Source organism: Lemur catta, chromosome 1 (genome assembly GCF_020740605.2).
Source record: "Lemur catta isolate mLemCat1 chromosome 1, mLemCat1.pri, whole genome shotgun sequence".
In the NCBI taxonomy this organism is placed as follows: Eukaryota; Metazoa; Chordata; class Mammalia; order Primates; family Lemuridae; genus Lemur; species Lemur catta.
This window is the reverse complement of record NC_059128.1, coordinates 270,199,564-270,210,323: the sequence shown is the minus strand read 5'-3', so window position 1 is coordinate 270,210,323 and position 10,760 is coordinate 270,199,564.

Here is a 10,760-nt window from a genome sequence, read left to right as displayed (position 1 = left end):
CTTGCTTTAGATGAGGAATGTAGGGGTGGCTGTTTTGATAAGATACCCTTCAAAAGAGAGACTGAGAATGTACCTGTCAGACCATAAAGCACCATTCAGAGGAGAGGAAAAACTCAGAGTGCCTACAGTAGTTAGAGGAGAAATGTGCCTCAGCCAGATTTGGTGGGACCTGTGGGGTGAAGTTTGTGAGAGATGGATACTTCTGGTTCGTTCTCTGAACACGTATGCAATGATTATATCTTAGTGATCAGCTTCTGAAGAAAGAAAAGATTCTAAGAAAGAAAGAAAGAAAGAAAGAAAGAAAGAAAGAAAGAAAGAAAGAAAGAAAGAAAGAAAGAAAGAAAGAAAGAAAGAAAGAAAGAAAGGAAGGAAGGAAGAAAGGAAGGAAGGAAGGAAGGAAGGAAGGAAGGAAGGAAGGAAGGAAGGAAGGAAGGAAGGAAGGAAGGAAGGAAGGAAGGAAGGAAGGAAGGAGAAGGGAAAGGAAAGGGAAGGCAAGGAAAAGAAAGGAAGAAGGAAGGAAGAAGGAAAGGAAGGAAGGAAGGAAAGAAGGAAAGGAGGAGAAAAAGATGCCAATTCCAGCACACAATTGCAGATCAGATCTCATGTGACTAGAACTAAATGAAACACAAAAAAGAGGATCTCAGTCAAGCATGTAGAACTGTAGACTGTTTCCTTTGACACACTCTATGGCTTTATGATGAGATGCTACAGTCCAATATGAGAAACTTCTTTAGTCATTAAACATGTGTATACATATCTATGTGTGTATGTATATGTGTGTATCTGTGTGTCTACCTATACACACACATACGTATCCTATTAATATTTATCTATAGTTTGCCTGCTTGAATTTTTTAATAAATATGGGAATCAATCTTTCTCAGATATGCATAACCAAGGTTACAGATTTCCAAGTTAAGAAACATTTTGCCATGGCTCAAAGAAATTTTATGAAGTCATATGGAAACTAAAGGAGTCCTACCAAATTGCTAAATTTTAAATTTTGCTGCCTCTATGGGACAAAACCAAATAAACAGCATTTACTTCTTACAGAATTACAATTTGAGGTTTGATTCTATCTTGGAGCATTAGTTAATTTTATTCACACACCCTAGTAGCCACTGGCTTTTGTTTGTCACATTATGAGTAAGAAGGGTGGTCCCATGAGCTGATATTGGATAGAAGTTAACTGGGTCCCACAGGACATTTTCTAAACTTTAGTCCTATATACCTAATAAAGGATTTAATTGATCAGTGATGTCTACAATAAGAGCACAGACTATATTAAATAAATTTACTTTGATGAGACATAGTGATGAGATGTATGCTGAGGATTTCAACATAACTTCCAGATAGAAATAATACAGTCAAATTCAGTGTTTAATGAATCCTAATTCTGCCTAAATGAAGTTTCAAAAGTACTTCTACATGGTAAATTTCTTTGTAGCCCTCATTCTTGACAATAGTCAACAAGTTTGTTTAATTTTAATTGAGAAATGCTTACAATACTTTTCTTATATTCTGTTTGATTGGCTGATGTTTAATACTTTGAAAATATGAATGTATCTTTCATTTGCATTATCTTCAACAGTTTGGGAGAATTGATGGTTTCTGTTTGTTGATAGATTAATTTAACCTTTTTCTATTCTAAAGGAGGAATTAAAGCAGCTGTTATGTGCATTTTTATTACACTGTGTTGTTTCCAACAAGGGTTTATAAGAGTAACAAGATGAATCAATGTTAACTATATTTATTTCACTAATGTAAAATATTACTCATTGCTTATCCTGCTATTCTTCCTCCACATTTAATTTTGAAGGAAGCCCAAAGGCAAAAATGACTGTGGAACAGCTCATGCATTTCATCACGTAAAATAGATAGGAAAACAATAGCTAATTTAGTCATCTATTCCATTTCAGCTGCTGAGACACTGTAATGGTTCATCTTACATGTCGAGTTGACTGGGTTAAGGGGTGTCTAGATGGCTGGTAAAGCATTATTTCTGGTTGTGTCCGCAAAGGTGTTTCCAGAGGAGATTGGCATGTGAGTCAGTGAACTGAGTGGGCAAGATCCACCCTCAATCTGGGCAACATCATCCAATTGGCTAGGGGCCCAGATGGAACAAAAAGTCGGAGGAAGGAAGAATTCTTTTTCTCCTCCTGACCGCCCTTTTCTGTCCTTTGACATCGAAACTTAGGGTTCTCCAGATTTTGGACCCTGGCACTGTCACCAGCAGCCCCCAGGGCTGTTGGGCCTTTGACTTCAAATTGAGATTTCTCAAGCCTTCCAACGTGGACGGAGCCACTTACTAATAGCTTCCCTGTTACTACTACTTGCAGACATCCTATCATGGTAATTTTCAGCCTCCATAATCATGTAAGCCAATTCTCCTAATTATAAATCTCCTTTCATATATCTATCTATCTATGTCTGATCAGTTTCACTTCTCTGGAGAACTGTGACTAATACAAATACCAAAGCAAAGAAAACCCAACAAAAGTATTACAAAGTACCCTAATGTGCTAGTAATTTTACATTTCATATAGGCCTCTTTTTAGTGGAAGAAAATCAAATTAGGTAACAAATTTACATATGATCTTGCTTTCTAATCATCAAATAATAAGTACCAAGGAACTTGGACATACTTCCTATTTATAAAGAATTATTTCTTTTCTTTCTTCCTATGTCAGTATTTTGTTCCTATATCCTGGAATTATTGATATACTTCATTTTTTGTTAATCATAACTTTCTAAAATATGATTCTGCAAATCTTCTAATTGACATAATTTTCAGATTTGGAAGTCACTTACTGCAAATGATATAAATCTATGAATACTTTCATGTGTTCATACCATATCTTGGATTCTTATAGTTGTCATATTTCCTATCTTTCGAGAGACACTAAAATAATATAATCAATTATTTGGCCTGTTTGACTACGTAGTTTTGTTCATTTGTATCAATCTGCTACACCGCACATCCCTAAAGATCTTGTACTTTGAGCAGGAAATAAAGACTGGATGAGACTTTGCGGTGCACTTTTTTGGGAGAAGTTGAGTGAGTTCTATATGTAAGAAGAGAGCAAAGAAATATTGGAGACTGTAAGCGTGAACTGAAGCAGAGAAAGTAGCACTGGACAAGCACTCTGATCGTCCACCACCACGCGTATTTTCCATTCACCTTGGAGCACCTTGAAAGGTACTACATGATTATTTCTAGCTAATGAAATGTGAGCAAGAGTAGTATTGGAAGTGAGATGATAAAATGTTTATACAAAATTCTCCATTCTCTATCTTAGCCTATTGAGGTTATGTCAAAGCCATATGCTGAAGGTAGGACAGTTATAGGATGATGAACTACAAGGTGGTCAGGTACAGTGAGACCACATGGCCAAGGTGGTGGAGCCTCCATCAGGCAGGGCCCTGTGTGGCAGAGCCAGCCGCTAGTCAGCACGGTGCATGCATCATGAGATGACTTCAGTCTGATATATAGGGAACTGCTTTTTAACTGTAGCATACAAGAATCCATATTGACAAATACAAATATTGCCTCAGTTCTCAGACTAATTCAATTTCATGGGAGTCATAGATATAGATATATGATTTCTAAATATATATATAAGTATATAACTATATACACCTAATAAGTATGAATAACATATGGAAATAATATGTATTAAATAAACAAAAGTAGTATTAGGGTTTAATAAAAGATATACATTAATATTGTTTTCAACTTATAAGTGGCTGATCATGTTAAATCAATTAGCTATATTTAAGATACTCCATCTTCTATCATTCAATGACTTAAATGCCACTACAATTTATAATATATTATTGATTTATCTCAATGCCATTACTTTGAGACCTATATTTAATTATGGGTCTTGGGAGAGAAATCATTAGGTTATCATAGTAGCTGATCATAGTTCAATAGAGGATATTTACCTCATGGGACATTTCAATTTTGAAATGTTCAACTTTAGTTTCAAGTGCTATAACTCACTGAGATGGCTTTGGTTCCAAAGGGGTATTTAATTAATTCCATATTACAACTGTGCAAAAGAAATGGTTAATATAAAAATATCAAACCTGCCACCTGTCATCCTCTCATTTTAGTTGCATTTGTTAGAAATTTGGCTTTTGTTCAGTTAAAATTTCTTAGTTTACACTTGAAATTCTTTAGGTTAATATTGTATCTGTTACATGTCCAGCTAATATCTTAGCAAGAATTTATGGAAATTTGTTACAGTACAGGTCAAAAGGTGTGATATACAAAGAAATAAAAGTTGATAGTATTTATAAGGCATGTGAAAGAGTTTTAAGTACAAATTGTGACAAATCACAAATTTACCCAAGCCTGACATTCTTTAACTCTTTAAAACCATGTACCAGGCAGCAGGTAATTCAGAGGCAGAAAGAGGCAGAGCTTGCTTAGCTAGGATGATTCAATCACAGAAACAGAACCAGTATTAGAAACAGGGCCTGCATGAGAAAGGGACAGAGAGGGACAAACAGGGAGAAAGAGGGAGAGAGAGAAAGATTGATTTGTTTCAAGGAATTGACTTGTGTATTGTGTGATTATTGGAGCTGGCTAGGCAAGTCCAAAAGTCCAAACTCTGTAGTGCAGACCATCAGGAAAAACAGGCTAGAACTCAGGCACAGTCTGAAGCTGCTATCCATGTGCAGAATTTCTTCTTCATTAAGGACACTTCAGCTCTGCTATGAAAACCTTTCAACTGACTAACCTAGCCCACCCAGTGATCTAGGGTAGTCTTCCTTACTTTTTTTTTAAATTTTAGAATATTATGGGGGTACAAATGTTTTGGTTACATGAATTACTTTTGTACAATGTGAGTCAAAGTTATAATTGTATCCATCACCCAAACAGTGTGCATTGTATGAATTTAGCCATCTCCCCTACCCCCTCCCACCTGCTTGATTTCCACTGAATTTTACTACCATATGTGCACATGAGTATAAGTTTCAATTTAGTAGTGAGTACGTATGGTTTTTGTTCTTCCACTCTTGTGATACTTTGCTTAAAATGATGGTCTCCAGTTCCATCTAGGTTGTTACAAAAGGTATTAGTTTACCACTTTTTTTAATGGCTGAGTAATACTCCATGCTACATTGTATTGATCCACTTGTGTGTTGATGGACACTTGGGTTGTTTCCACATCTTTGCAATTGTGAACTGTGGTGCTACAAACATTTGAGTGCAAGTGTCTTTTTTAATAAAATTTCTTTTTTTTCCTTTGGGTAAATATGCAGTAGTGGGATTGGTGGATCAAATGGTAGGTCTTTTAGTTCTGTGAAGTGTCTCCGTACTACTTTCCATAGAGGTCATACTAGTTTACAGTCCCACCAACAGTGTATAATCTTCCTTACTTAAAGTCAAGTAATTATGAACTTCAATCATATATATAAAATACCTTCTCAGAAATACCTAGATTAGTGTTTGATTAAACAACTAGGGACCATAGCCTAGCCATATGGACACATAAAAAGACCAATTTGTCCTGCTTAAGAGCTCTGATTTCACACAGAAGGGATCCACTGAATCAGCAGGTATAACCTAGTCACTTTGTGCTTTCATGCCAGTGAACGAGTGAAGAGAAGAGTGGGGGTGATTCAGCCTGAATATCAAAAGGAGCTATGGCTACTGCTACAAATGAAGGCCAGAAGGATCACTTTCTGAACTCTAGGTATTCCCTAGGGCATTCTGTGGTGCTTTTACTCTCAGCACTACCTGTAAGTGTGCAATTGCAGCAATGACGGCTTAATAACTATAAGGCAACTAAGATCTTAGATCCTTTGGGGATGAGGGTATGAATTATCTAAGAGAACAATCTATACATCCCAAAGTGCTGTTCAAAGGTGAGGGAGATCTAGAAGGGATAGTGGAGAAAGGAGATGGTGAAAATAATCTTCAGTACCAGTTGCTGCATGGGAGGCTGGAACTTACTCCATTAACTCTTCAGCGTTAAGGCTTTAGAACAGATTGCAGTTGGTCCATGTCCTTGAAGGTTCTGTGATGGATTTGACTGAAGAGAGCTTCTCAGGGGGATCTGAGAAGAAGAGGGTTAGACCCTATAGGACACCTCTTATGTTTACTGTCCGGTCCTCTTAGCTCAACTTTACTCCAGCTGTAACAATCAGCTTCACCCAGATATACCCAAGGGCATCTTGCTTCAGCTCTGCCAAGAATATCTTAGCTTCTTTCTCAGGCTTTTCTGATGCAATGAGGAGAAGTTGCTTGGCACAGGCGCTTAAGCACATCTCAAAGCGTGGGAAAATTAACACCTCTTTGGGGCTACCCTTGACCAATGAAGAATGAAAGCCAGTGGTTAAAGGCCTCTATTTTTTATCCCTCATGGAAACAATTTTAAGGTGTCAATGGATTGAGTCCCAGTTGCAAAACTTATCACCAACTTTTTCCTCCTTTCCTGTTTTATTTTTCTCGTCTCCTACTCCTGTTCTTTGAGATCTTGGCATAAAACAGGGGAGTAGGAACTGAGGTTAAACCATATGACCAGGTATTAAATACTGTGTATGTTTCATGTGGGAGAAAAAAATTTAATAAACTAAGGTACAGTGCCATCTCTAGGAATGAAAATTAGGACATTAATATTAAAGGAATTATTTGATAAAGAAAAGTTAATAAAACATTTTTAATTTAATTTACTTCTAAGAGCCTACCATTTGAACAACAGCAATTCACAAGCAATAGTTAACTACTGTCTACATATTCTGAATATCTTATTTGTAAGCAAAGAGGCAATTGCCTAGTTTCTAGAGCCAGAACCTGGAAAGGTTAGAAGTTTTAGAAAAGTTTGGCAACATTACATATGGGGACTTAAGTTAAATTTACCATCATTTGCATGCATGCAAATCACTATTCAACACAAATTTTTTTTTTCTGGTCAGTTATATTATAGAATAAATCGTTTTTATTTTTGTCTAAATTTAGAATTTAAGATCATAGCACAATTATGTTATTTTTGAAATGTATTGCTTCATAAAAAGTATATTCCCATCTGTTTCAGAGAATAGCATTTTACTGCCCATAAGGAAAAAAATCTCACATTATAATACAGCATTTTCCAAAACCAAATTACATTAATATTTCTCAAAAATGTATTTCTTTAGCAATGAGAAAATTAGTTTAATACATTTTCTTTTACCTGTTATAGAACTTCCTTATTATAAACATTTTCTAGGATAACAGTCATCGGTGGACCCATTGGGATCATTCCTTTACCTTCAAATGTTGCCTTGAAATTTGCTTCCCCACGGTATTGTAAAAAAAGATTATCCCTCAGGATATCTTTTCTGCTGTGAAAGACAAAACACCCAGTTTTGTGAGATTAAATTCACACATTTTGATTGCTTTCCTTTCATCTGTCTGTCTCACTCCCACCAGAGAATTCACTAGGAGGCAGCCTGTGGAAAAAAGAGGCAAACAGGCTATATAAGCATCACAGAGGGAAGAAAAGGTAGTGAACAATTCAACAGAGAGTATTTTATAGACTGTCTAATTCGGGAATTGTGCTCTATTCTTGATATTCAGCCAAATGGATACGATTTTCCTTTTATGAGTCTAATCCCTGACATCTTGACCGTGGGTAAGCACATAATTGTAGGATCTTCCTATTTCAGTAGAGGAAGGAAACTGCTCAGCCAGATGGACGTCAATTGGGCCGGAATTGCTGCTGAGTAGATGCTCACCTTAAGTGGGAAGGAAAATGTGCTGGTTGCTAAGCTACTGATAGGCTTTGCCCTTCCTCTGTTTAATGGGCAGTCACTGGGTCAAGGCACAAATGATGACGTTAGCGCTGGTCTTTGCTATTTGAATAGTTACATAGGAAGTGGCTAAGTGTTTCCTCTAAATTAGCTGTTGCTATTCTCTGACCTTCACTCCTGGGGAGAAGGGTGACTGCAGCCTGAGAGAGAGAAGGGATGGAAGATTTATTAAATAGTAAAATTAGCAAACATTAACAATACATGGAGATGCTAGTATTGCATAAAAATAATGCAATTTTCAGTATTCAATATAGCTGGTAATGAAAAAGGGGGGGGGGCTATTTCAAACACTTTGGTTTTGAGTGCTCATCCTTGTCCATGCAATTATTCCTAATGGCAAAGGGTTGTGAAGCTTATCCTTGGGCTTTTGCTAAAATTTGAAATGCCACCTCCGCCTGGGATTAGAGTAACAAAGTGAGCCTCAGCAATTAATAGGCACAACTCTGAGGCACAAGATATTCAGCCTCCTGTTATTAAATTCAGTGAATGTGATTTTTATTGCTTGTCTCTGGCCCAGTCACATACAGTAGCATCTTACGGTACTTACACTAAGAAAGCCACTGCTATCAAAGTTCTATTTTTTTTTTTAAATGATAGGGTCTCACTCTGTTGCCTGGGCTAGAGTGCACTGGCATCACCATAGCTCACTGTATCCTCAAAATCCTGGGCTCAGATGATCCTCGTGTCTCAGCCTCCTAAGTAGCTGCATATCAAAGTTCTAGACTTTACTTCCTTGTTTGACCCTCAAACTTCTGAGTTAGTGAGTTATTGCTCACCAAAGTAGTTCTGGTTGGAGGAAGAGGTAAGATATTTTCTGTGCAGCTGAGAAGAATGAATGAGGCAAGAAATCTCTGTGACTTTTGAGCACCTACTGGATACAAGCATTGTGCTAGGTGCTGGGTATATATGGGTGAGCAAAAGAGACATGTGACTACTGCCATAATGTTTTCAGTCACTCAAAATCTGAAACTGGACTCAGACTAGGGTCCCCAGGCTGATGTCATCATTGGGATTTACGGGATAGGATTTGGGGAAAGGTCATTATTAAGGTACAGGAGCTGTTAGATGTATTGGGAACTGAGAAGAATTGGATTTGTCAACTGTAAGGGAGAGAATAGTGCTTTAATTTTATTATTTTAGTGAAAGATCTATAATGTGAAAGTTACTAATGGTTTGTTTCTATTGGTAGAGACATTGTCATCTTGCAGCAGCTTTCTGTTTTGGAAAAGTTACTCAAGTAGTCATTATAAGAACATTAGTTATAAGACAAATATCTTTTTAAATTTTTGAGAATGGGTGACAAGATATTTATTAAGAGTTGGACTCAGTGCAGATGGAGTTGTGCCATCTCCATATTTCTTTGTATGCATACCTTAAATGTTTCTGCATGTGCATTTTCAAAATTATCTAAGCCTTAAGGAGTTGTCTGGGATATAGTTGACTGAGTTTCCTTTACTTTGTGGTTTATAGACATTGAAGTTTATGAAGATGACTGGAATAGTTTTGACATAGGCCAAATAGAAGAGAAGACCAATAAAACCACTGAGTTAAAACACACATGTGCACACATGCACACACATACACATAAATGAAGAATGACAAAGGAATAGTGGATTGCTATCTATTCTAGCATATGATTTAAATACTGATAGTACAAATAGTGCTCATTTTGAAATCTCTCTTGATTCAGTTTTTTAGCACTCTAGGGGTATTTTGTTTGTATATAGGGGTAAAATAGAAAGAATATTATTGCTAAATTAGTGGTGACTTTCCTTTTCATCCAGGGAAATTTGGGTGCACGTTTCTTCCGAATATACCCATCCCAACTGTTCCCCACTCTTACAACAAATCAAAGCACATCATATCATGGGGAAATACACACTAATTACCTACTACACACACACACACACACACACACACACACACACACACACACACACAGAGGGCATTGCTAACAGTGACAGATTTGATCTTTGCCCTTACATTTTAATAATTGAGCTTGACAATAACTCAGAACTGTGTGATAGTCAAGCATTATTAAGTGCTATGAATAAATATAAAGTGGAGGAGGGAGTGATAGGTGTGTAAGTTAGCTAGGTGGTCAGGAAAGGCCTCTTTGAGAAGGTGACATTTGGATAGGAATAGGAATGAATGAAAGGATCCTGGTATTTGGGTGTCTTGAGAAAAATTACACTAGGGAAAAGTCTTTTCAGAAAAGATACAGGACTCCAGCTAGAGTATAGTCAGCAGCAGGGATGATGGATGAAATGATATCAGAGTGTAGTCATGGGTTAGATCATGGAGAACCTTATAAATCAACATACCTGCTGTGGATTTTTCCCTAATATTAAAGGTTATATTCCTGGAAATTAAATTATCTGATTTGTATTTTAAAAGAACTGAAGAATAAATTCTAGAGGGACAAGTGTTGAAGCTGAAAGCTGAGTTAGAAAGCTATTTCACCAGCTGAGGTAAGAGGTGTTCTTAGTTTGAACTTGGATCATAACAGTGGAGATGGATAGAAGTGGCTGGATTCTGGATCTATGTTGAGGATGGAAATCCCAGGATTTCTGTTGGCTTGCATGTGAGGAATACAAAAAGAGAAGGAAGGCAAGGTTAACATCAAGGGTTTTTATCTGAACAACTGGGAGTTTAATGGTGCCATTTTCTGTGATTTGGAACTGTGATGGTTAATGCTACGTGTAAACTTGACTGGGCTACGGGCTGCCAAGACATTTGGTCAAACATTATTCTGGCTGTGTCCATGTGGGTGTTTTTGGATAAGATTAACATTTGAATCAGTAGACACATTTTAACATTTTAATGAGTATAGCAGATTGTTCTCTCTAATGTGGGTGGACCTCATCCAATCAACTGGAGATCTGGGGAGAACAGAAAAAAATGCTGAGTAAGAGGGAAGTCAACTATTTGGTCTGGGACACTGGTCTTTTTTT